This window comes from Mirounga angustirostris, unplaced genomic scaffold (assembly GCF_029215605.1).
Source record: "Mirounga angustirostris isolate CCGP_5_RB_7025 unplaced genomic scaffold, mMirAng1.0.hap1 SCAF_8, whole genome shotgun sequence".
NCBI classification, from domain to species: Eukaryota; Metazoa; Chordata; class Mammalia; order Carnivora; family Phocidae; genus Mirounga; species Mirounga angustirostris.
Window position 1 is genome coordinate 100,399,891 of NW_026991716.1, and position 27,282 is coordinate 100,427,172.

General features: G+C 39.4%; 1 long non-coding RNA gene and 1 pseudogene across 2 annotated transcripts in view; one reads left to right on the forward strand and one right to left on the reverse strand.

The window, feature by feature from the left end:
- The first annotated feature begins 1,478 nt into the window (after positions 1-1,478).
- Positions 1,479-27,282, forward strand: part of LOC123836379 (uncharacterized) — a 28,868-nt gene continuing 3,064 nt past the window's right edge. The window contains exons 1-2 of one of the 2 annotated variants that reach the window (XR_010413741.1): positions 1,479-1,711; positions 7,496-7,656. This is a non-coding gene — a long non-coding RNA (uncharacterized LOC123836379). Of the gene's footprint in view, positions 1,712-6,729; positions 7,657-27,282 lie in introns of those variants that run through there. The other variant, XR_008505370.1, reaches the window with a different exon arrangement.
- Positions 5,138-5,772, reverse strand: LOC123836378 (host cell factor C1 regulator 1-like; annotated as a pseudogene).

A 27,282-nucleotide genomic window follows, 5' to 3' on the forward strand; every position in this document is an offset into this window, starting at 1 on the left:
AGCATGTGAGAACTTAGTTATTACTGATTTCATTCTGGACAAACTTTAAAGACCATCTGAAAAAGGGATGCAACTGTAGTTTGAAAACTTTCCATCAATCTCTTTGGAAGTCTCAGAAAAGTGCCAACATCAAAACTTAAATAATTGATGTCTTTGTCCTTGAAGAAAATCATAGATACAAGAGTTGAGCACCGTTTTAAGAAATATAGCAACACCAAAGTAGTTGAGCGTAGGGAGGATAATATTGTTTGGAAAAACCTGGATACTGACAACTCTGAGTCAAAAACTGTTGCAGAAAATTTTCTGAATATGAGGAAATTTTAGAAATACCCTAACAATTTATTTTGCTTTTGTTTTTCCTTTTATATATGTCCAAGTGTGATAGTTGATTTACATCTAAATAAAGTCTAAAAGAGCTTTTGAAAGATAGAGTAAAAATTATGTATAAAAATGCATTGTGTCATAGTTTAATTGGCAATATTTTTCTTTTTTTCTGTCTTGGTGATATTTAAATAATACTATATTTTACAATTGATAATGTCTTAAATTAGATAAAATGCCATAGTTTCCTTCTGGGAGTATTCACTGCATGTTAAAACAGTGCAAACATATTTCATTTTTACATGTAAAATGATGTTAAATTCCAGGCTCACATAAATAAATACAGGTGGTTTTCCCTCTCTGCAGTGGGACAGTTTTGTTGTTGTTAAGGACTTACTGTTGGTATATAGCATTCCTGACACTACCTAATGAAAGCGAATAACATTCTTTTTAATAGCCAAAATACACCTCCACAAATTTCTAATACACACCAAAGGAGGGTACATCTACTGAGAATCTGTTACTTAGTGGGCATGGTATTCACATTGATTTTTCACTAGAGGGAGCAACTGGTCTTTAAGAAAGTGATGTGAACTTTGGAATGGTCTTTCACTATAAATGAAATACTCCTGTAAGTTAAATTGAATCATAATCTTTCACTCCCATTATGCTGTAATTGTTATAAAGTAGTCTTCTCAAATAGGGCTTAGATTTGTTATGATGGCTTCTAATAATCAAATCAGGCCAAAATATCTCATAAGACCCTACCTACTCCAGCAAGGTCCCTACCTGTGTAGACTAGTCATGGACCTGGTTTCAAGTTCCTGCTCTGCCACTCACTGTTTAACCCAGGCAAGTCACTTCATATCTCTGAGCCAGTGAATCTCTATGTTAAATAGAGATTGTTTTAAGATTTTATTTATTTATTTTAGAGAGAGTGAGAGAGCACGAGCAGTGAGGAGGGGCAGAGGGAGAGGGAGAAGCAGACTTCCCGCTGAGCAGGGAGCCCGAGGTGGGGCTTGATCCCAGAACCCTGAGATCATGATCTAAGCTGAAGGCAGACGCTTAACTGACTGAGACACCCAGGTGCCCCTAAATAGAGATTATGATACATACTTTACCAGCCTGTTAGGAAGATGAAATAAGATATGTGTAAAGTTTAGCACTGTAAGCTTTCAATTAATAAAAGGTAACAGTATTGTTTGTATTGTTTTATGCTAATAAAACTTACATATATTAAAATTAAACTATTGTACAAGGTTCAATCAGGCACTAAATTCCATTCTAAAAATTGTGTTTAGGATTCAGACAATAAAGACATCCATGTGTATTAGAGTGGTCAGTGAAAACTTCATCCAGGAAATGAGACTTGAATTGGACTCTGCTATAGGTAAGAACTGAACAACATGAAAAAGAGGTGGGAATGAGGGCATAGTAATCACACTTGTTTACTGCTCCAGCTATTTCAACATGCATTCTAGACCTGTACTGTCCAGTACAGCCACATGTGCCTATTTAAGTTTAAATTAATTAAAATTAAAAATTCAGTTCATCAGTCACACTGACCACATTGTAAGAACTCCGGAGCAACATCTGGCTAGTGGCCACTCTTGGAAAGCATGCATGGCAGGAAGTCTATTAAACAACGCATTTTAGACATACAGTATCTTCAGGTTGTGGGAAAAAGGAGGCTTGCTGGTACTAAAATGCCATTCCACAGTCATAGCAGGCCTATACTCTATAAAAGTCTTAAAGAAAAAAAAAATCACTTATTAAAATTCATCCTTTCAGTTAGCATTTTTTTTAAATTTTTATTTATTTGACAGAGCACAAGTAGGCAGAGAGAGAGAGAGAGAGGGAGAAGTGGGCTCCCTGCTCAGCAGGGATCATGGGATCATGACCTGAGCCGAAGGCAGCCGCTTAACTGACTGAGCCACCCAGGGGCCCCTAGGTTAATCATTTAAATAACCAATAAAATTTATGCTTAGTGGGACAAGCCTCTACTATACTTTTAGTAAAGTGAAATAATTTAAAATTAAATGAAAAGAAAATAATGAATGTGAAACAATTAATGAAAATAATTATGAGGAATTTTTATATCAGTGTGAGTCATGGTAATTTGCTTGGTACAATACCAAAAGTGGACAGTCAAGCCATTTAATAAATGTGACTTTTGTATTTGAAAACATCTCAAAATCCTAAGGTTAAGAAATTTCATCCAAGGGAAAATATTTCTATGCATTTTCTAGATAGTATGAAGTTCAGATAAGTAGCTAAATCCTTTAAATATTGTTCCCGTGAATTTGTGTTGCCCTGTTCCTTAAAACTCCAGAGCCTCATATATAATCTTAAAAAATAGTGTAATTTTGTTTTTGTAGAGTCCCAAGGTCAAAAACCTTTTTTACAACAGTCAAACTTCCATGATAAAAAAAAAAAAAGACCAGTCCTCTTGTTTTAAAACAAGTTTCATCTAAGTCATTTACTGCTTTCCACATAAAAATTAACTCAGTATGAAAAGTGCATAATATGGTATCTAACTTGATACTTTGGTTGTTATAACACTTCATCTGTTAGCTGAGAACTCTGACTTATGGATCCTTTGGCTCTAATACTATATTGCAACTTCCTTTGGTTTGTAAGCAAGCCATACTACGCACATCTATTTTTAAAATGTGAAAACTTGATTTGGAAAGAGACCATCATTCATTCATTTGGCCACTAATAGAAATGTTCTCATCCCTGGGGCGCCTGGGTGGCTCAGTCGTTAAGTGTCCGCCTTCAGCTCAGGTCATGATCTCAGGGTCCCGAGATCGAGTCCCACATCGGGCTCCCTGCTCTGCGGGAAGCCTGCTTCTCCCTCTCCCACTCCCCCTGCTTGTGTTCCCTCTCTCGCTGTGTCTCCCTCTGTCAAATAAATAAATAATCTTAAAAAAAAAAAAAAGAAATGTTCTTATCCCTTCTATGACATAGGTAGAATTCACCTTACTATACAGATTAGGTAATCTCAGGTCAAGTGACTTGCCTAAAGTTACCTAGCTTGTAAGTAATGGAGTATGGATATAAACCCAGTTTGCCTAACTTCAAAGCTCTTCCTACTCTGCCATGTTGCTTTTCTGATTTCTCGAAATCTTTAACAGTAACCAGGGAACTCAAGGACTGCTGCCTGTTTCCTGATAACTTTTTTCTAGGGTTTGTGTCTTCTGTAGCACCCAGAGGACTTTTATGCAATGTTGGCTACATTGATTGAACGATTCCACATTGAAGGCTAACTTATACAGCCATGGGAACTTGAATATCTTAATCTAAACAGAACTTATGGCTTTTAGGAGACAAGTACCCTCAGTGGAAGCATTTATTAAATGTGGGACAGATTTAAAAAACAATACCTCCTGCTACCACTGATATTTCTAACTTAACAGCATTTCCAGATTCTTACATGTGGGGCTCAGAGATTTCAATTGCTGATGAATGAACTCAAGGATAAAAGAGCTCTAACCAATAAGTATTTCACTAGTTTTTACTATTCTATACTCAGGAGGAAGTTTTAAAAATAGAAGTTTGTTTTCAGGAAATACATTAAGTCCAATTTGGAAATGATTCTTGATAATTCATCCTAAGAAGAGAGAGGAAGTATGCATCCTTCCTACCTAATATGTATCTACCCATGTTGGAAACCTTTCCCTGATTTAAACAACAGAGGGAACGTCTTAATTGCTTACTTCTCTCTCAAAGAGAGAACATTTTCACAGTTCAACTGCAGTGAAATTGTTGATTCAGTGCTGATGGAACACCCTCAGGAAGAACCCAGACCCAAGCAAGAGCCCAGACAGCTTGAGGAATGGCTGAAAGATAAGGCCATTAGTGAGCGGGGATGGTTAGGTAAAATCGAATCTGATGGCTAAGCGCCTTGTTTGTGTGTGAGAGAGAGTTATTATTCTATGTGCATAATATATAATAGATATATGTTTTATTTTTATCTTATTTTATTTAAATCCAATTAACGTATAGTGTATCATTAGTTTCAGATATAGAGTTGTTATTCATCAGTTGCATATAACACCCAGTGCTTATTACATCACATGCCCTCCTTAATGCCCATCACCCAGTTACCCCATCCCCACACCCACCTCCCCTCCAGCAACCTGCAGTTTGTTTCCTATGATTAAGAGTCTCTTATGGTTTGTCTTCCTCTCTGATTTTGTCTTATTTTATTTTTCCCTCCTTTCCCCTATGATTATCTGTTTTGTTTCTTAAATTCCACAGATAAGTGAAACCATATGATAATTGTCTTTCTCTGACTTCTTTCGCTTAGCATAATACCCTCCAGTTCCATCCATGTTGTTGCAAATGGTAAGAGTTCATCCTTTTTGATGGCTGAGTAATATTCCATTGTGTATATATAGCACATCTTCTTTATCCATTCATCTGTTGATGAACATCTGGGCTCTTTCCATAGTTTGGCTATTGTGGACATTGCTGTTGTAAACAATGGGGTGCAGGTGCCCCTTTGGATCACAACATTTGTATCCTTTGGGTAAATAGCTAGTAGTGCAAGTACTGGGTCATAGGGTAGCTCTATTTTTAACTTCTTGGAACCTCATACTGTTTTCCAGAGTGGCTGCACCAGCTTGCATTCCCACCAACAGTGTGAGAGGGTTCTACTTTTTCTGCATCCTCACCAACATTTGTTGTTTCCTGACTTGTTAATTTTTAAATATGTGTTTTAAAATCCTGTGACCGATAGAGGATATTGGAGGTTTTTAAACAGGGAACTGACATGGATGTGTCAGAAAATAACAATTTTTTTTTTCTCAGCAATCTTTATTCAGTTCTGGGGGGAATGCCTCCCTTCCCATGCTCCTGTCCCTCTAGCCCCTCTCACCCCAGGGCTCTGTGGGATTCAGTGTCCTCCTCTGTTGAGAGTAGGTCCTGGGGCCCAGAGGCGTGGTCTGAAGAATATTCAGGACAGCTGGTCCCTTAGTGGGTATGCTGGTCTTCTCTGTTGTGGGGAAGAAGTAAGGTGGGCAGAAATACTGCCCACCAGCACTCAGAGCTCCATTATCTCCCCAGCTTGGGTTGCAGGGTAGTAGGGGGTGGGGGTGTCCCCTAGCCTCAGCAGCTGGAGGGCCTTGGGGATCAGGTTCCCAGGGTAGTGCCAGAGAAGCAGCTCAGAGCAAGGGCTCCTGAGTGGGGGCAGAGATGGGGGGAAGTCATGGGGAAGCTGCAGTAAGGGGGGTCATTGTGCAGGCTGAGTCCAGGGAAGTGGGGGGCCATGTTCTCTTCAGAAAGGAACTGTTTGCACAGGGTCTCCTGCTCCTCCTCCAGGCGCCGCTTGGTGCTCAAGGGCACAGCTCTTCGGAGAGAGGAGCTCACGTCTCGGGTCTGGGGCATCCCTGGGTAGCACTGGGCCTGACCTGGGGGGCCTCATTCCAGCAGCTGCTGCAGGATCATAGAAAATAACATTAACTGCTACATGGAAAAAGGCTTGAAGGTTGTACGACTAAAGGCTGGGAAACTAGTTTCAAAGTGTTATAGTAACTCAGGCAAAGATTGATGAAAGTATCTTTAGAAATGTGGTAGTGGGGCGCCTGGGTGGCTCAGTCGTTAAGCGTCTGCCTTCGGCTTGGGTCGTGATCCTGGAGTCCTGGGATCGAGTCCCGCATCGGACTCCTTGCTCAGCGGGGAGCCTGCTTCTCCCTCTCCCCCTCTCCCTCCTTGTGTTCCCTCTCTCGCTGTGTCTCTCTCTGTCAAATAAATAAAATCTTAAAAAAAAAAAAAAAAGAAATGTGGTAGTGACAGAACAGAATATTTAAGAGAAATAATAAAAGAATTGACTGAAACTAGGTATGAAGATGAGCGAGGAGTTTGTTTCTGTTTGGACAACAGGAATGAGTGGAAATGTGAGTGAGCTATGGAATATAGGAAGAGAACCAGATTATTACCAGGTTATAATGGGCAGGAAGACATCACCAGTTCAATTACAGACAAGGGGAGTTTCATTGTGAATCTGGGGCAGCCCATCAGAGATATGGGAAAATAGATTTGGCCATTTGTAGGTCAGGAGAAGAGTAGGGTTGTTCCGTGAAAGGGAGGTATATGCAAATGACCTCCAAAGGCCAAAGGAGCCAGAAGACCAGAGAAACAGGCTTACAAGTCCAGCTTGACTGGAAATGGTTTTTATTAAAGGAACTTATGGATAAAAGCATGTCTTGGGCTGCCACAAGACAAGCAGATCTCCACAACCCAACCTCCTTTAAGACCTCTTTTATAACCCTAGAGACTAGGAGTACATGTTGAGGGACCACTCAAGAGGAGAATGTTTAAGAATAGTCATATCTCCAGGGCAGATCATGGATATTCTGCCCTGAAGGTGTACTTAAGTGTGTGGAGGAACAAAAGAATGGGGGGGAGGGGGAGGAGGGCATGCTCAAGAAGGTTTCAGGTCACAAACTGGTCATCATGGCAGATTTGTCCAAGATGGCATTAGTCTGATTCACACCAGGGTCTACAGATAGATTTGGAAGTCATTAATATATAGGTAATGAAGGATAGTTGGAAGAAAGGCAGGCAGGGACAAGGCCCCCACCCCCGTCCTAAGAGGAAAACTACCCTTAAAAGGAAAAAGACCCCATGCTGTTATTCTAGGCTTTACTCAGTGCCCTAGCTTTAAGTCTTCCTACTGGAGGACTTAAAACTTGTATGTGACAAAAAGGAAGGGAATGGCCTTGGACATCCTAACCCAGGCCTGGGGGCCAGCTCAATAGCCAGTGGGATATTTAAACAAAGTGCTTGATCTGGTGGCCTGCGCTGGCCAGCATGCCTTAGGGCAGTGGTGGCCACTACCCTCTTGGTCCCCAAGGCTACAAAACACCACCCTGGAAGGAGCCTTCCACCCTTTCCCAAACGAACAACTACCTGATAGGTAGATGAGTGTGTGGACAAAAACCTGATTGGGTGACAGGTTCTTGGGGGTTAATCAGATTAAAACAGCCCACACCGAAGAGCCCATAAAAACCCCTGGATTTAAACACCAAATTGGCAACCCAACCCTCTCGGGTCCCCTCCCTCATTGGGAGCTTTGTACTATCACTCAGTAAACTTTGTTTTACTGTAGCTCAATGAACTTCGCTTTGTTACCCACCACTCTTCGTCTGGTCTTCCTCTTCATTCTTAGAAGCGATGTGACCAAGAACTACGTGCACCGAAGGACAAGAAATCCTGTAACATAGGTGATAGTTGAAACTATCAGAGTGGATGAGAACACAAAGACATGTAGAAGAGAAGAAAGGAGACCCAAGAGTCGAAGTCTGTGGAACACTGACATGAGAAAGACAGGTGAGGTGGGACAAACAGAGGAATTGAAAAGTAGGCATTAGTGATAGGAGAAGAACCGGAAGAGTGTTGTCCTAGAAGGCAAGGGAGGAATGGACTTCAGGATGCTAGGGTTCAGAGGGTGCAGTCATATCAATGAGACAAAGACTGGGAAGGAAAGTTCCTGAATTGGGTAGCTGTGAGGGAGAGGGTTACAGAATTAAAGAATGAGTGAGAAATGAAGAAAGTATAAATAGCCTGAAGCCAGAAGGGAGAATATAGGGAAAAAGAGGAGACATGAACATAACAAGTCCCTACCCTACCCACCCCCAATCTTCATTACCAATTACCATTGCAGAGCGAAATAACTTGTGCAGAACATACCCTCTTAGAACCCCGGGGTATGTTGAAGTGAGTAGAATATTCACCAACTACTTAGGGGGCACTTCCTGTAGTGAATATGGTAAGTGTTGAGGATTCCAGAATAGATCTTGTTCTCGCCCTGAAAGATTGTGCAGCAGGATGGCTGCTGATTTGCACATAAATCATTACACTGCAGTTTCAAAATGGGAATGTTAGGCATATTTTACCAAGTATAATCTGAACACTGAGCACAGGAATAAAGACCCAGCAAGTGCCTGGGGGTTAGGAGAGAGCTACCTAGAAGAGGGAAACTTGAGCTGGGACTTGAAAGAAGAAGAAAGGTGAGAGAGAGGATGCTGACAGAATGGGAGATGGAATGGGAAACAGCCCAGGCAAAGGCAGACAGGAGGGAGGAAGCCTGCTTGTGTAACAAGTGTAGACAAAACAGGGTGGCTGGTGGGGAGTAGGGGGTAGGGAAAGGGAGAGGAGAAGGCTGGAACGTGGGTTGGGCTGTATTGGAAGTGCTTTGAGACTCACTATCTGCTGTCAGTGTCCTACTGAACTCTGACAGTGTGCATTTTTTTTTTTCTATTTAAAATTTGCTGGCTTCCTTCCAAATTTTTAATTGGGTCTTTATATAAAATGAGATGAGATGCAACATCCTAATTAGTCAACAGTAGAACAGGAACCACAATACAGAAAATTTAAAAAAACAAAACAAAACAAAACAAAACAAAAACAGCCTTAAAGATTTAGACAAGGTGAAGCTGTCTAGGTTTTCAGAAAGCAATAATATACCTCCTGAAAGCTGATTGATAATGGTTTTCAATACTATTAGTTTCAGTTATTTTTTTTAACACATTGACTAAATCCTAGAAGAAAATAATTTTAATCCAAAGCTATAAATCGATTTACCTAAAGGGAGAAAGAAAATTGCAAGTTGTCATTTTATTTCCATTCTAAAAATAGCTAAAACATGATCATCATTACAAGCCTCTCTGAAAATAGAACTTCATTAAATGGGACTCCACTGATGAAAAATTTTCCATAATCTCATCAGTTTTACTTTTGCTTAGCAAATCCTCTGTTCATGGTTATTGTAAACCAGTGATAAACATGGTATATTGGAGTTATGTTTACAATACTCAAGACAGATAAGCCCTTCCATTCAACTTCATCCATCTTGGAAACATTTTTTCGGTAAAAAATATTTCTGAAATCCCTAGTATGTGCGAGGAACCCATTTTAGGTACTGGGAACATAGCTTTGAACAAGACATTCCAAATCACTGCCCCTTAGGAGTTTACATAATAGTGTGCAGAGAGACAATAAATATGAAAACATATAAAAAGATATTTGGGGGGGACCAATAATTGCTCTAAAAAAGTCAGTGAAAAGAATGACTGGGCTAAAGTAATAAATAAGAAAAGGTCTTTGTGGAGGGGATATTAGAGTTAAACCTGAATAGTGAGAAGGGGATCTACTGGGAAAAGCATTGTAAACAGAAGAACCAACGAGCAGAGCAAAGACTGAGACGAATCTAATCAACAAAAGGAAGAGAAATATTGTAAACATAACTCCAATATACCATGTTTATTACTGGTTTACAAGCTTTACTTAGGAGGTAAGATCAGAGAGATGGGGTAGTCAGGCCATGTAAGGCTTTGAAGGCTATGAGGAAGCTAGATTCTAGGTGGTAACAAGAATCTGAGTTGTTGCTAGGGTGGTGGTGACATAATTGGATTCATACTTTGGAAAAGGCATTTGGCTATTGTGTGGGGATCGGGTGGGGAGGAAGAGTGGAGGCAAGAAAGCCAGTGAGGAAGCTGCTGCAGTGGCTTGAACTAGGGTTGTCACTGTAGAAATTATGAGAAGTAGTAAGACTAAGGAAATGATTTGGATAGGCAAATTAGAACTATTGGTGCTCTGCCCATATCCCCTTGGCATTCACTATTTCAATGCATGCTGAAGGCTTCCAACTGCCTGGCCAGAATCCCAGCTTCCTCACCTCTGCAGTGGAGAACAATTCTGATACATGTTCTACACCATCTTCTCAAAGGACCCAATAGGCTCTGTCCATTATCAGTAACCTTGTCCATTATCAGTAATCCAGCTGTCCTTATCAGTAACCTGCTCATCATCCACTATATTGGCTTCCTTCCTTCCTTCCTTCCTTCCTTCCTTCCTTCCTTCTTTCTTTCCTTCCTTCTTTCTTTCCTTCCTTCTCTTCCCCGGTCTCCACAAATGTCTCTTGGAATCCCTTCCTAAAAAAACAAAATGCATTCCAATCCGTGTCCCAGAGTGAGTTTCTGGGAGAACTAAGTTTATGCCACTAATTTTAGTAAATTCTAAATTTTCTACTTGAAGTGTATTTTCCCATCTGTGTTCAAGGTCCTGCTTATGAATCTTCTTAGAGTAAATTATCTGACCATCTTCAGCAAATGCATCTTTTTATCAAACTAGTTGGGTCACAGCAGTGTAAGAGCACCTGGATCCAGGGGTCCCAGCAGACCAGGTTTGGCCACTCACTGCTGACAAAATCCAAAAGCAGAGACTTGAGTGGTGGTGAAACAATAAAGGAATTTATTTCAGTGAGGCCAATGGACTAGCCTTTCAAAGACTAGCCAAAAATACAAATTTGTATAAGGAAAATGGGACAAAGGTTGGTGGGTACATGCAGGTGGGCAGTAAAACTCAGGTCATCATTGTCATGGGTTGGGTCTTGTTGGCTCAGGGAAGTCCCTATTGCTTGAGGGGTAGTTTCAGTTCCCATTAGGGGATGCTTTGCCTACAGGGGTTTTGCCTGAGTGAAAATTAAGTTCTTCTTCTTCTTTTTTTTTTTTTTAAGATTTTGTTTATTTATTTGACAGAGAGAGAGACAGCGAGAGAGGGAACACAAGCAGGGGGAGTGGGAGAGGGAGAAGCAGGCTTCCCTCTGAGCAAGGAGCCATATGTGGGACTCGATCCCAGGACCCTGGGATCATGATCCAAGCTGAAGGCAGACGCTTAACCATCTGAGCCACCCAGGCGCCCGAGTGAAGATTAAGTTCTTCTTAATCAATTAGAAAGTAGAGACTGAGGTCAAAATGGGAGTAGTTGAAGTCCTCTTTCAAAACCAGGGAAAAGTTAATTTGGAGGAAGAGGTGGAGTTTCTCTGCCATCTCTGTGCCTCATGAAGCACCATATCCCACCTCTGTGGAGCCCTGTAGAATTTAGTTGTGATCTCTGATGACTAGGCTCTTAATAAATTCTGGCTAAACTTTTGTAATAGGGATTTGGGTTAAGTGTTCAGATATGGTGATTGACCATTGTGGTTTGCCTGGGACAGAGGGGTTTTCCTGGCCTGTGAAACTCAGTGTTAAAACCGATCAGTTTCCTGGGACTGACCATTTTTTAACACTGAATTATTGGTCACTTTAAAGTGACCCGGATTTTTGGTCACTTTATCAAAGTTTAGGCCCTAGAGTTAGAAATATTTGAGTTCTCAATTCTGATCTGCCACTTATTGGCTTGGTAATCATGGGCAAATCCCTTAATCTTTCTATTCCTTCATTTCTTATCTATAGAGTTAACAGTACTTCCAAAATCATAGGTCTGTGATAAAGATTAAATGAGATTATATGTGATAGGCAGAATAATGGCTTCCCAAAGATGTCCACATCCTAATCCTGGGAATCTGTGAATACAATGTTACATGGCAAGAAGGAATTAAGGTTGCTAATCAGCTGACCTTGAGATAGGGAGATTTTTCTGGATTATCTGGGTGGGCCCAATATAAACACAAGTCTCCTTAAAGTAGAAGAGGAAGGCAGAACAGGAGGTCAGAGTGATGCAATGTGAGAAGAATTCTATCAGCATTGAAGATGCTATGAAGATGGTGGAAGAAGCCACTAGCCAAGGAGTATGGGCAAATTCTAGAAGCTGGAAAGAGCAAGGAAATGGGTCCTCCTCAGGCTGCAGAAAAGAATGCTGCCCTACCATGCCTTAAGTTTGGTCCCGTGAAACCCATTTTGGACTTCTGATCTCCAGAATGCTAGGATATTAAGGTTGTGTTGTTTTAAACTACTAAGTTTGTGGTCATTTGTTATAGCACCTATAGAAAGCTAAACAGGTAAAGTATTTAACACATTTGTGACCCACAGTGTTGGTAGGATAGTGTAAGCTAACTCAGTGCCGGTGTCAAGATTCACAGGAAGCATTTGACTTTTCTGCATTTTTTAGGATGGGCCAGGGCAGGGGAGCCATTCTCTCCCACTTTATTCATTACCACCCTTCTCAATCATTAACTCCTGAATAAACTATTTTTTGGATGTCTCAGGCCAGATATATTATCTTTTTCCTTTGGACCCTTAGCATTGTTTGTACATCTATTATGATTACTTATTTTTTTTTTTTAAGATTTTTTTTTTATTTATTTATTTGAGACAGAGAATGAGAGAGAGAGAGCACATGAGAGTGGGGAGGGTCAGAGGGAGAAGCAGACTCCCTGCCGAGCAGGGAGCCCGATGCGGGACTCGATCCCGGGACTCCAGGGTCATGACCTGAGCCGAAGGCAGTCGCTTAACCAACTGAGCCACCCAGGCGCCCTTATGATTACTTATTTTGTTTTAGTTATTTGTTACTAATCCCTCTTAGTTTGGAAACAAGTTGAACATGAGGACAGTTTTTACTAGCTTTTCTATTCCCAAGACAGCATCAATTTTCATAAAATAGGTAATGATTATTCAGTGATAACTATGGGGAAAGAGGAAATGAAGGCAAGCAGTTTTCTAATGTGACCTGAAAATTCCAGTTGTATATACTCACATGCCAATGGCAAAACTTGGTTTGCAAGGGAGACAGAGAGAAATTAGTCTCTAGCTAATGTGGTTTTGTGCTCACCTAAAATTCAAAAGAAAACACTGAATATTGAGGAACAATTAGCAGTTTCTCCCTCAATTTAAGAATAAATAATTTAGCCAATTAAAAGTTACCTATAATTATGGGTTTAGAAAGCTGTTAGGGAACAAAATGCTCCAAAGGCATGGTAAACTAAAAATATAGGTAAATTTTCTCATCCTGAAAGTCTGCTTGAATTAAAAAATTACCCCTTAGAAAAGGAAAGAAAAAAAATTATTCCTTGATTTTGAGTTTCATAGAATTTGAACTCATAAATCTTACAACTATTATAACATATATATTTGGCTATCCTGGGCCAAGACTTTTAAGAGTGTAAGCCACGTTAGGTCAGTTTTATAGAGTCTGCCCTTCAGAACTTACTCATATTTGAATTCCTGGCTTTAATGGCAAACAGAGTGAAGAAAAAAAGCGGAAGAAACGTGTGCCACATTTGTGGGGAGTGGAGAGGTGGATAAATACAGTTCTGAGTATAGTTACAAATGTATATTAATTCAAGTTCTGGATAGATTTTTGATGTCTCACTGGTTGGACCATCAAGGTTTTTTAGGAAGAAGAAAAAACACAAAATTCTAAACTACTTTCATGGTCTGAGGATGTTTTCACTTTTACTTGGGGCTTTTTTCCAGTGTGGTATTAAGTCTTTCAGCTAATGCAGCAGTCTCACTGTATGTGTTTAAGTTACTTTAGAATATGGGTGGGTTGCTTCCTCTCTCCTAAGTACGTCAGGCATTTTAAGCAGAGAGGATAGATCTAGATATATACAGACTAGGTATAGGTGTAGAGACCGAAACAGAGAGAGAGAGAGACGAGGGAGATTCCTCTCACTCAACTTGTACCAAATAGGATTTTCAAAACTTGAACAAAACTATTCACAACTTATTTTTTCTCATCTAAGAGGTCCAAGATAATCTTTCAGTGCACATCTTTAAGTCATTAATGTTGAAATGGATAATTCCACAGTATATTATGAACTGAAGTTGACCCAGTAAAATTAGTATGGTCTAAAAGAAAGTTACTTAACAACACTTTGCTATTTTCTGAGATTGCTAGTTTTTGGTGATGGTTGGCTGTGGGCAAGGATAATGTGGAACATTAGATGGAAACACAGTTGTGGAATTTTAATAAACTGCCAGTCTGCTAATAATATGCTTTTGTTCAAACTTTTTTTAAATTTGGCAGTTATTCACAAATCTTAGTCCAGAAAAAAGTGCAAATTTTTCTTAGGAAGGTGTGTACAGTATATGGAGAATAAAGAAAAGACAGACCTTCACACCTTCACACCTTCCAGAAAGAGATTTTATTCAACGCTAAACTACTACATTTGTACTTTGAGAGGTTGCTGGAATCCTGTGGGATCCAAAGTCACAATTAGAGGAACAATTGGAAATAATAGAGTTATGTTTGAATAGTAGTACGTTTTAAGTACTCCAAGTGGTACATTTTAGGTGGATGTTACTATTTTTGGAATACTAAATAGTCCTTAATAGTGCAATACTCATTTCCTTCCATATTTGAATATTATTTTCATACAAATACAAAAATGAAAGAAAAAAAGCCCAACTTCAAATGTACAAATTTCTTTAACTTCTGAATATATAATTTTATCACTCTTGATAAAATTTCAGAGCAGTGAAGACCGGGGAAATTTTAGAATTCAGAAGGACCATCTATAATATTTGGCAATTAGTATGCCTTATGACATGTATTTATCTTATCTTTCCCCTCCTGCTAAAGATATAGTTTACATAATTGCTTTCCTGACTATTCTGCCTCAAGCTATCAAGTCTAATGAGGGATTTTTGGCCTTCTACTAACTGGTCTCAAAGAACTATTGTCCTTTCCCTATTCCTCGCACCCTTTGAATCTAAATCCAAAATAAATGAATGGTAACAAGTTTCCTTCACTGCTTTTTAGTGTAGAGTTTCAGTTCAGGAAAAATTCTGCTCAAGAATGAATTCCAGCAGTGTTCCTCATGCCAGCAGGCAGCATAAAAGTCTTGGAGTATGGAAGTAAGCCAGAGTAAATGCTGCTCTATTTGAGTGAAGAATCATGATAACATATGATTATGATTCTTAATGCAAACTTCCCAGCCATCTTTCCTCAAGAGTTTAAATAGCATTGATGGACAACAAACTTAAAGGAGAAATCATCCGAACTGTGATTTTTATATACTATTCAAACATAAAATATGGAGCAAGGTGCTAAGAGAGAGCATTCTTTAGTTGTGGAACAGTGGTTGAACTACTGAGGTGGTCAGGCTGAATAGTAGATGTATGTGGGAGCGTACAGAGAGAGAGCAGACAACCTTTTCTGGGATAGGCTTCACTCTGGGAGGTGAAAAGGAGTCTGGAGGACCCACCTGGAAAAGGAGTTTTGTACCTTTTCCTCCTTGAAGATGGTCAGGACTTCCTAGAAACCCTGGCCTCACCCATGTGGAGCTAGGCTGTGTAACCCACTCCTTCAGGGTGCAATCTTAACTCAAGGTCATGAGAAGAACAATTTTATTCAGTTCCTCATGCACTCACTCTTGATCTCTCCCCTTCTCTACTCTACAACCAGAGTGGTCTGATAAGTAGTATCTGACTGGGTCACATCCTTACTTAAAACCCCTCAATGGTGGATTATCTCTTCACATAAAGACCAAAGTTCTTTTACGTCACCCTAGGCTCCCTCTCTTTCTCCTCGTTAGCCACGGTTACGGCTTCCACATTCACATTTAGGCCAAGTTCCTTCCTGTCTTGCCTCCTTCATAGGCAGGTTGCTTTGCCTGGAATTCTCTCCACCTCCATCCTTCCTGCCCCCCTCACCCTTTACACCTGGCTGCATCCTTTTCATCTCAGCTCAAAAGTCACTTCCTCCAGGAGCCCTTCCTTGAGCCTCTACACCAGGTTTGGCCCCTTCTCTCCTAGCTTCCCTTGTACAATCTCACCACACTCTGCCTCCCCATTTGTAGCACTTACTACAATTATAGTTAATTATTCACTTAACACCTGTTTTCCCTTGCTAGATAGTAAACTCGATGACATCAAATATGTCTGAATTGCTCTACTTCATGTACCTAGCATAGTATTTGGCACATTGTAGATTTTCAATATATATTTCTTGAATGAATGAATAAACAAATGATTAGCCAACAAATGACCAAGTTGAATGGCTGATTGTTCTGATTCCTTTTTGCACACTTCCCCACCCTGCAGGGTGTGGGGCAGGCAGCAGGAGACAGGTACAGGTGATGAGTCCCATAGGGGATAGCACAGTGAGGGTGGGGGAGGCTGGGTAGGGGAAAGGAGGTTGATAATCTCTTTTCTTAGAGGCAGTTATGGTTCAGGAGGGTCAGAGATCAAATAACAAAAAGCATATCCTGAAGAAGAGTGAGGGCTTTGGATCCAATGGTGAGCAAGGCCTGTAATGGATGCTGAGGGACAGAATGAAGCAAAGAGCCAAAGACACTGAAATGGACAGTGAGTCAGAACAGGCAAAATGAAGCCCCTCTCTGTAGTTCCAGATACAAGATGCCAAAGCCCAGGGAGATTTCTGTGACTTCCATTCACATTTTCATGAGTGAAATGTTCATTTAAGTGTGCCAGTCTAGGTTGCAAAGGTAATATTTACCCAAATTTTCAAATATACTTTCACATTTCCTCATCTGAAATCTCTACAGTCCTATGAGTTTGAAATTTAGAATTTTTTGGATTTTAGAAAGGAGATAGTTAGGGTGCATATTAAGCACTGTCCCCAGTGAGTTCTAAAACAAAACTTGTTATCAAACACATTAATAGTCATGCAGAGAAATGTGTGAATATGCACAGTAAGTAGGATAAAGAAACACTGCCGAGAGCTTCAAATCAATTCAGGTCAGGTTTTGCTGCCAAATGAGATACAAAAATACTTTTCAGAATTTTGGGGGTTTGGAAATTCTGGATGGGGGATTGTGGACCTGGTACAAAGCATTGTGTGCTTCTGGCACCCTCTTAATTCCTGTTTGACTGATTCTCAGCAGCTGGGGAGAAGTTGCCCTGGCCTGCTGACTCAGGTTCCTCAATTCAATATATAGGTTCCTCTCTCTCTCTCTTTCTCTCTCTCTCTCTCTATATATATAAGTATAGCAATTCAGACATATTTGATGTCATCATTGAGTTTACAATCTAGCAAGGGAAAACAGGTGTTAAATGAATAATTAAATATAATATATATAATTTTTTTATTTTTATTTTTTAAGTAATCTCCACACCCAACATAGAGCTCAAACTCACAAACTCCAGAGATGAAGAGTTGCATGCTCCACCCACTGAGCCAGCCAAGGGTTCCTCTATTCTACAGGGAAATCCCCTGAGTCTTCCCAGCCCTCCTTTGCCTAGAAGGGAACTTGGCCATCCCTTGCCTTTTCCTTAGGCTACTAAGAGATGGTTGTCAGTCTACAATCCTTATTAAGTATCTGCTGTGTTCAGGGTTCAGTCAAGAAATAGAAAGATAAGCAGAAGATGGGTTGTTTAGGTTTATCTTCTTTAGGTAATCCTTCTCTATTTTAGACATTTCATCTGAACTCTCTATCTTGTTTCCAACATTACAGGTCTGCTCAGCATTCAAAAACAAACTGGTTCTCCTCCTTCAACCTAAAATCAAACAAAACTCAAATTCTATTTATCTTATAATCCTTATCACCATCCATTAAATGTCCCAATCTAGAATCAAGTTTTCATTTCCTTTATGTTTTGCACACAATATACACTAAATGCTGTTGAATCTCCCACATGGGTGCCCTTCTCTCCCATCCTATGAGGACTTCATCATCTCAGCTGGTTCAGTCTGGTCTTCTCTCTTTCCCTTATTTTATGCTCTTTCTTATCCATCAATCTCTTTCTTGCTGACCTTAGTCATTTTTCAATAATAATTATTTTTTAACATACCATTTGCATTAAAAATTCTTAGTGTATTTTAAAAATCCCTATGTCATGAAAATAAAGGCTGAGGAACTTTATATACACACTGAATTATTAAGAGGTAAAGGCATTAATGTGTGAACCTATTCTCAACTAGTTTAGAAAAAAAGAGTGTGTGTACATATCCATGAGTATATATATATGTGTATATATGTACATATGTGTATAAATACATATGCATATCCATATCTGTATGTCTGTATATGTCTATATAAATAATATATATGCTATATAGAGAGAACATTAAGCAAATGTGGCAAAATAGTAACAATGGGCAAATCTGGATAAAGAGTATATAGGAGTTCTTTTTACTATTCTTGCAACATTTATGTAAGTTTGAAATTGTTTCAAAATAAAAGCTTTTAAAAATTCAGTTTTTATTTTCATTTGTTTTAAGGATTTTATTTATTTGAGAGAGAGAGAGAGAGCACAAGCAGTGGGGAGGGGCAGAGGGGGAAGGAGAAGCAGGCTCCCCGCTGAGCAGGGAGCGCCACACTGGGCTCAATCCCAGGACCCTGAGATCATGACCTGAGCCGAAGCAGCTGCTTAGCCAACTGAGCCACCCAGGTGCCCCCCCCAATTCAGTTTTTAAATATTAAACTTGCATTACTGTTATCCAAACAACAAACTTTATTATAACACACACACACAAACACTCACATAATAATTTCATCAGCTTCCCACTGCCCATATAAAGAAATTTTAAGCTCCTTAGCATTAGATGCAGGGACGTTCTGTAAGTCCCAGCTTAGTTTTTCTGCCTTATTCCTTTCTTTGCCTGAGATGATCACCATTTGTTCCTTCTCCCGAGTTTTGTTTCTGCTGTCCTCTCTCCATTGTGTACCCTTCCTATTCCTCTGCTGGTGACCTGCTATGATTGCTTTGAGACCAAGCTCAGGAGTCACTTTCTCTGCAATAGCCTCCTTTACAATGCTAGGCAGAGTTAACACTTCCCTCCTGTTATGGATTAAATATTTGTGTTCCCTAAAATTCATGTCAAAGCCCTAACTCCCAGTGTAATACTATTTGGAGATGGGGCCTTTGGAAGGTACATAGAATAAGATGAGTTCATGAGGGTGGGACCCTCATGATGTGATTAGTGCCCTTATAAGAAGAGACACCAGACAGCTTGCTCTCTCTGTCATGTGAGGACACAGCAAGAAGGTAGCCATCTGCAGGTCAGGAACCCAATCTGCTAGCACCTTTATCTTGGACTTCACAGCCTCCAGAACTGTGAGAATATACATTTCTGTCTTTTAAGCCATGCAGTCTATAGTATTTTGTCACGGCAGTCTGAACAGACTAATGCATGTCCTCTGTGTATTCATAACACTGCACAAAGGCAAAACATAGCAGTTAGGACTCTTCCTTATATAGGATTGCTGATGGGTCTCTCTCACCCACTGGGAAGTGAATCCTGAGGGCAGTATCTATGTGCTTTATCTTTCTGTTTTCAACACAATACCTGAGACCCACTGGATTCCAGTCTTGCTGAATGAGTGAAGCAGAATCTCAACCTGACCACTTCAGTCATTCACTAACCTTACTGTTTAGGTATGGATTCATTCCCACTTTACTTGAATTTGTGACAAGTTGATTTAAGCATTTAACAGAGAGAGCCACAGTTGCTAATCAAGCAGAGACATTGCATATAGCCCTGCCTGCCTGGTCCTATAGTATCAGTGATGGATTTCAGTGGCCTCAAAAAAATATCTTACTGAAAAATGTTGAATGCATTTAATTGAAAACTGTTACTCTGGAAAAAATACTTTCCTTCATATACTAGATGAACATGAACTAGATGATACAGCATAGTTACACTGATGGAGAATTTTTTTTAATGAAGTGTTATTTTTTTTAAAGATTTTTATTTTTTTATGAGAGAGAGAGAGTAGGGGTAGGAGCAGAGGGAGAGAGACAAGCAGACTCTGTGCTGAGTGCAGAGCCCAACTCGGGGCTCGATCCCAGGACTCTGAGATCATGACCTGAGCTGAAACCAAGAGTTGGACGCTTATCTGAGCCACCCAGGTGCCTTGAAGTATTGTTATTAATAAATCATGAATAATTCTTTTTCTTTAGGTAGTACAAAGTTAAACAGCAGTAGGAATCTTAGCCTCCATTTGTTACCTTTCCTCCAACTTATCTTTTATTAACAATGTTTTTTCTTTGGGTGCCTGGCTGGCTCAGTCAGTAGAGCATGCAACTCTTGATCTCAGGGTCGTGAGTTCAAGCCCCATGTTGGGTGTGGAGCCTCCTTTAAAAAACATATTTTTGGGGTGGGAGGATGGGTTAGCCTGGCAATGGGTATTAAAGAGGGCACGTTCTGCATGGAGCACTGGGTTTTATGCACAAACAATGAATCATGGAACACTACATCTAAAACTAATGAGTAATGTATGGTGATTAACATAACAATAAAAAATTAAAAATTAAAAAATAAAATAAAAAACATATTTTTTTCTATACAGGCCCCTTGTTTTTGTTTTGTTTTGAGCTTGGCTTAAATCTTTTTTAACAGGGGCTCTAACTTATGACCCTGAGGTCAAGAGTCACATACTGTACCACTGAGCCAGCCAGATGCCCCATGGCTTAAATCTTATAAGTGATTTATAAATCGTGTAAATGTGTAAAGTAACATAGAACTTGATATGTCCTCCCTTGTCGTCATATATTTTGAAAGGAGCTCTTTAGACAGAAAATATTTATGAATATAAATAAAAACATATGGAATGTTGAACATAAAGACTAAATGTCAAAATGTTATGATGATGGTATGGTATAATGGATGGAATGAGAGCTTTTTAATCAGAAAAACCAGAGTCTACATTTTTGTTTTGTGACTTAACTAAGTATATTTTTGAAGCAATTTATAGAAACCCATTAGGCTTCAAGTATATCTTCTATAAACTGTTGATAATAATACCTATGTTGCTGTGGGGTTGTGTTGAAAATGAAAAAATGTATGTAAATTATAAGTTCCAGTACCTCGGGCATAGTAGATACTCAATAAATAGTAGCTCTTATGATTAATACTTTTTATATCAGGAGAACAAAATAAGAAACTGATAAGTAAACTCTGAATATTGCTTTTACTAAAATTTTTAATTTTGTTTAGAACACCCATTAGTAATTTGAACTTATTCATATTATTTCATAATGTTTTTATTGACTAAGTAAAATTAGAATCATCTATTGTATCACATGAATATATAGTAAGCACTTAATATTTATTTTATCCTCTCCTCCCCAGCCTCTACACACATAACTCTATTTTAAGGAATGACCTAGAAAATAACTTTTTCTGTTAGTCATTATATATGTAATTTGGAGTATACACACACACACACACACTAAAATAAGGGTCAGTTACCTCTTGATCATCTATCATCTTATGTGAATCCTACTATTGCCATTCTGTGTGGCTTCAGATAATAGATAAAAATGAACACATTCACATTTGCTGATCTTAACTCAAATATGAAAATAGCTCAGTAGTCATGCATATAAGAGACATTCTAAATTTTGACAACTATTAGATTTTTAATCAAATGTCTTAGTCATCGCCCTCTTATAAAGTACAGATTTTAACTCTTTTAGCTTTTAGGGTCAAGAACATGACTGTCCTCTAGTCATTTACTATGCTTATTATCTTGACTGTAATAAGAGATTTAGAACTCACTATCCCAATAATCTTGCTAACTCATATCCTGAATCAGAGAGAAAATTCATAGAGAAATGAATTATATACAAACTTAAACCCTCCTATGCACGGAACAATTTTCTCTGTTTACGTCAGTTTTCATTGTACTTATCTTTGCTTTCAAGCTCTCAGCCACTGCCTTAATGATTTCCTTTCTCCATTTTTTTTTTTTTTCTGTCAATTTAATCTCTTCTACTAAACCAAGGTTTACTGTTTTGTCTTTCTCTTTTCTGGTCCATGTACTTTCACAATATGGATAAAAGAAGATTTTGCTGTGTTATCACAAGGCAAGATTCTAACAGAGCAAATTACATTTTTCAAATAGGTTTTAGTATGGATTGCAACATATTTAAAATTATTACTCCTCCTTTACTCAACCTCAAATTTAATTTTCAATTAAATGTGAATTCAGTTTTTTTTCCTTTTCTTTTTTTTTTTTTTAGACATAAGGGTCATGGGAACAAGTTTGAGCTTAGTCACTCAGACGTGTTTTAAACTTCACAGTTATCTTGTAACCCAAATATTGTCATTCTAAGAAAGAGAAGAATTATTTGGACATTTCATAGGACTTTGGCTCAGATAAGTTATTTAAATAATACATTTTCTCCAAAGAATGGCTTTAATTAGGGTCACCCGAGTGGCTCAGTTGGTTAAGGATCCAACTCTTGATTTTGGCTGAGGTCCTGATCTCTGTATTGTGAGATTGAGCCCCACATCAGCCCTGCATAAGCCCTGCATCGGGCTCCATGCTTAGCATGGAGTCTGCTTGAAATTCTCTCTCTTACTCTCCCTCTGCCCCTCCCCTCACTTGCTCTCCCTTTCTAAAATAAATAAATAGGGGCACCTGGGTAGCTCAGTTGATTAAGCATCTGCCTTTGGCTTGGGTCATGATCCCACGGTCCTGGGATTGAGCCCTGCATCAGGCTCATCAGGGAGTCTGCTTCTTACTCTGCCCCTTCTCCTGCTCATGCCCTCTCTCTCTCAAATAAATAAATAAAATCTTTTTTTTAAAGATTTTTTAAATTATTTATTTATTTGAGAGAGAGAATGAGATAGAGAGACAGAGCATGAGAAGGGGGAGGGTCAGAGGGAGAAGCAGACTCCCCGCCAAGCAGGGAGCCCGATGCGGGACTCGATCCCGGGACTCCAGGATCATGACCTGAGCTGAAGGCAGTGGCTTAACCAACTGAGCCACCCAGGCGCCCCTAAATAAATAAAATCTTAAAAAAATTTTTTCAAATAAAAATCTTAAGAAAAAAGAATGGCTTTAATTATTGTTTTCCTGACTTATCGCCTGTAAGTTATCTAAGTTCCATCAGACTCCAGAAATGCTTTAAAATAATGCTTTGGCCTAAATATATTTGGGGAAGTTATCAGATTTTCTTTCATCATAAGATAAATTTTTATTTAATTTTTATTTATTCTTTAGGAATTTTTTAGGTACTTTATTCTTCTTAAGATTTTATTTATTTGTCAGAGAGAGAGAACACAAGCAGGGCAGGCAGCAGGCAGAGGGAGAAGCAGGCTCCCCACTGAGCAAGGAGCCCCATGCAGGGCTCGATCCCAGGACCCTGGGATCATGACCGGAGCCAAAGGCAGATGCCCAACGACTGAGCCACCCAAGCATCCAATAAAATAAATTTTTAATAATTATTATTATACTGTATAAAAAAATGCATTTTATAGTTTCATTTTACCTTTTTCCTTAGCCATTGTTTACCTATTCATGATGTACATGGAGACCAGTAGGTACCCCTTATACAACTATTATGGTATAAAGATGCTTAAGGAGTTGGCTGGATTTACAGATAAGGTGCATTCCTTTAGACCTTTGTCTTACCCATGTCTTCAGGGGTGCCAAGTAAAGGTTGCATGTAGAAATATTTGCTTCTGATGTATGGCACCAGCAAGAGCCACATTCAGGAAACAGAATCTGTGTCAAAAGGTAGGCTCTGGACCCATTGTTTTAGCATCTGTCTTCAAGCCCCAGAATGAAATCCATCTAGGAGTGAGTTGAGATGGGTGAGGTACCTGATTTGCCTCCTTTCTTAGTTACTTGGGCAGATTCTTCCACCTCTCTGGATTATCAGTTTCCTCATTGGTAAAATAAGAGAATGGCAGATAATACTTATTGAACATTATGTGCCAGGCACTGTTCTAAGCACCTTACTTATAATGTAAAATCGGTTTAACCATCACAAGAACTCTGTGAGGGTAGAAGATCCAACACACACTCAGTCCTCCCACCCTGCTTTTTCCTCCTGTTGTCTTATAATCTATCTATCTATCATCTATCTATCTATCTATCTATCTATCTATCTATCTATATTAATATATTGTGTTGTTGTTTTGTCAGTATCTTTGTTCTAGAAGGTAAATGTCCCCAGTGCAGGAATTTCCACTTGCTTTATTCATTGATATGCCTCTAGAACAGGGCCTGGCACTCAACAAATAGACATAGAATGTTGAATAAATAAGGTACAGAGAGAGTAAATAATTTACTAATACTCATGAAGCTAGTAAAGGGGCAGATTTAGGAATTGATCCTATGCTGCTTATCTCCAGAACCCATACTCCAAAGCACTGTGTTATACTGCATAAAATTAGCAACTGATGGCTTCCAAAGCTATGGCTCATAATGCAGGTTTCACATCAGAATTATATCTGGTGCTTTAAAAAATACAGACGCCAACTGCTCCCCACTGTCCTCTATTATAATAAATACTCTGATTCCCCCTTAGTGGTTCTGGAGTCACTACAATTTCATCCCAAAATTCCCAAATGAACTAATTTTGCATCTAAAGTGGAGAATCAACGCTTAAAATTTATCTCAATAAATTTCTTAATTTTATAAATCTTGGAGATTTATTGTGAAAGGAGTACAGACTGAGGCTGAAAAACAGAAGGGCAAATGGAAGATAATAAAACCAATGCTTGCTTCTGAGTTAGGTTCATGATCTGGCTCATGGTTGGGTTCATGAATGAGTTCATGGATCTTTCTATAAAGACTTTCCAACTAGGGGCACCTGGGTGGCTCAGTCCCTGAAGTGTCTGCCTTTCACTCAGGTCATGATCCCCGGGTCCTGGGATTGAGCCCCACATCGGGCTCCCTGCTCAGTGGGGAGTCTCTTTCTCCCTCTCCCCCTGTGCATGCTCTCTCTCTCTCAAATTAATAAATAAAATCTTTAAAAAAAAGTCTTTCCAACTAGGCCTAAATGTTACATAGAATTGTCCTATGACTCATAACTAGAGACCTTACTATAGGCTGATAATGAACTAATAATAATCTATGTGATTTAAAATAACTGGCTTCACAATTTAGTAATTTAACCATTTTCCTAAATGCTATATATTATGTAGAATATACTAGTGGATAAGATATACTGTAATCTTGCATCAGCAAAGAAATGGAATTACCACTATAATATCCCAGTAAGTAAAGTAACAGTAATAATGTTCTGATGAAAAATGTTATTATTTTTATTAAAATAATCATTAATAATTTTAAGATTCTACTTCCCTTTCAGATATCTGTGTCTAACAATAAATGACCCTCCCCTGGGACCAGACTTTAGGACATTTTTTTCACAGCTTTTAATTAATGACCCAAACTCTACTAGATAAGTAGGATTTGAGAGAGAAAGAAAGAGTATAAATGGGGCGGGGTGGGGGGAGGAGCAGAGGGACAAGCAGAGCAGGGAGCCTGACTCAGGGCCCTATCCCAGGACCCTGAGATCCATGACCTGAGCCGAAGTCAGACACTTAATCAACTGAGCCACCAGACGCCCCAATAAGCAGGATTTTTTAAAAGTACTTTCTGGTGAAGTATTATTCCTTCAAGTCATGAGATAATCTTTACCACAGCAATGCAATGGAACATGGTGCTAAATGACCTGAAATAAAAGATACCCCAGAAAGATGGTATTTAGTTGTCCTGTAGGTGACTTCCTGATCCTAAAACTAATTATAGTGAAGAGTGAATTTAACAGATGCCTGTGAAATTGATTGAGCAATCCTTTTTAAAAAACAACAACAAAAAAAGTACTATGCAGGGGCACCTGGGTGGCTCAGTCAGTGAAGTGTGCAACTCTTGATTTTGGCTCAGGTCATGATCTCAGGATAGTGAGACTGAGTCCTGTGTCAGGCTCCGTGCTCATCGTGGAGTCTGCTTGTCCCTCTCCCTTTGCTCCTCCCCTGCTTGCTCTCTCTCTCTCTCAAATAAATAAAATCTTAAAAAAAAAAAAAATACTATGCAGATATCTTAATGCATTTCTTTCTAAAGGTTCCGTGAGTTTGTGTTGGTATGGATTCCCCAAGAAGCAGATGCCGATTGAGGATTAAATGTGCAAGAAATTTATTAGAGTAAATGCCTATGACAGAGAATGAGGAGAGAAAATGGGTAATATGAAATGTGAATCTGATCATATCCCGGTCCTACATAAAATCCTACAATGCCTTCTTATTGCCCTTAGAGTATATACCATATCTTTAACATGGCCTGTAAGGCTCTGCATGATCTGGCCCTTACCTTACAACCTCAACTTTTGATTCTTTCCTTTTCAGCTGCTTCACACAGACATGTTGGGGAACTCTTAGCTTCTTGAAAATGTCCTTCTCTTTCCTGTTCACAGGCCTTTGCACTTGATGTTCAGTTCCTACCTTCCCATAGAGCTAACTCCTACTCTACCTTCTCATCTCAGTTTAACCATGATTTATTCTGGGTAACTGTCCCTGACTCTCCAGTAAGAGTTACCCTGTGTATGAACTCAGTAGTCAATAGATTCCCTTTCCACTCCTCACCTCCAATCCTCAAAGGGATTTTCTTATATACAGGAAACACGGGTCCTAAAGCCATGTCTGCTATTGGCCTTCCCAACTAATTCCACCATCAGTTCAATGTGACTTTATTTATGTCTTACTTAATCATCTTGCCAGTGGTAAATGGGCAGATTTTGGCCTGACTCCGAGGTACAGCAGTAGGCACAATCAGGGAAATAAAGATATTTTGCCTATTTTCCCTAGACTGCTTTAATAGCTTAGAATAAGTAACCTGCTAGGAGGTGATGGCTTGAATTTGTGGCAAGAATATGAGCTCGGGAGTCAAATTCAGGTTATAATCCTAACTCCACCCCTGATGAGCTGTCTGAGTTGACTCTGTGAGTCTCAAGATTTCATCAGCAAGAGACACCTGGGTGGCTCAGTCTGTTAAGCATCTGCCTTTGGCTCAGATCGTGATCCTGGGGTCCCTGTATCGGGTTCCCTGCTCATCGGGGAGTCTGCTTCTCCCTCTCCCTCTCCCTCTGTGCTTTCTCTCTCTCTTCCTCTCAAATTAAAAAAATAAACAAATAAAAATAAAAAAGATTTCATCAGCCAAAAGGGCAGGGAAATCATGGCAGTCATGAAAGAACAGGGTGGTTGCAGGGCCTGTAGCTTTGGAACCTTCATGAGATTGTGAGGATTGAGGATTACATGCAGTGACATAAATATATGTAAAGCACAAAAAGAATCTGGCTTTGTTGGACACCTGCCAATTTGTAGCTCAATCATCCTGAGCTCAAGGAAATAATAAGCTGATAATTCAACTAGGTCCTTACATAGATGTTCCCTATCAGTGGGTGGTAGATTATAGGGGCTAATGCCATCCCTTCTGAGGGTGCATGCAGTCCTTGTATGCCTGACCCAAATTGTGGGTAATGAAGGCTCAGGCGATTGTGTATGCTCTCCTATTTGCTTTTAAGTTTTCTCTTA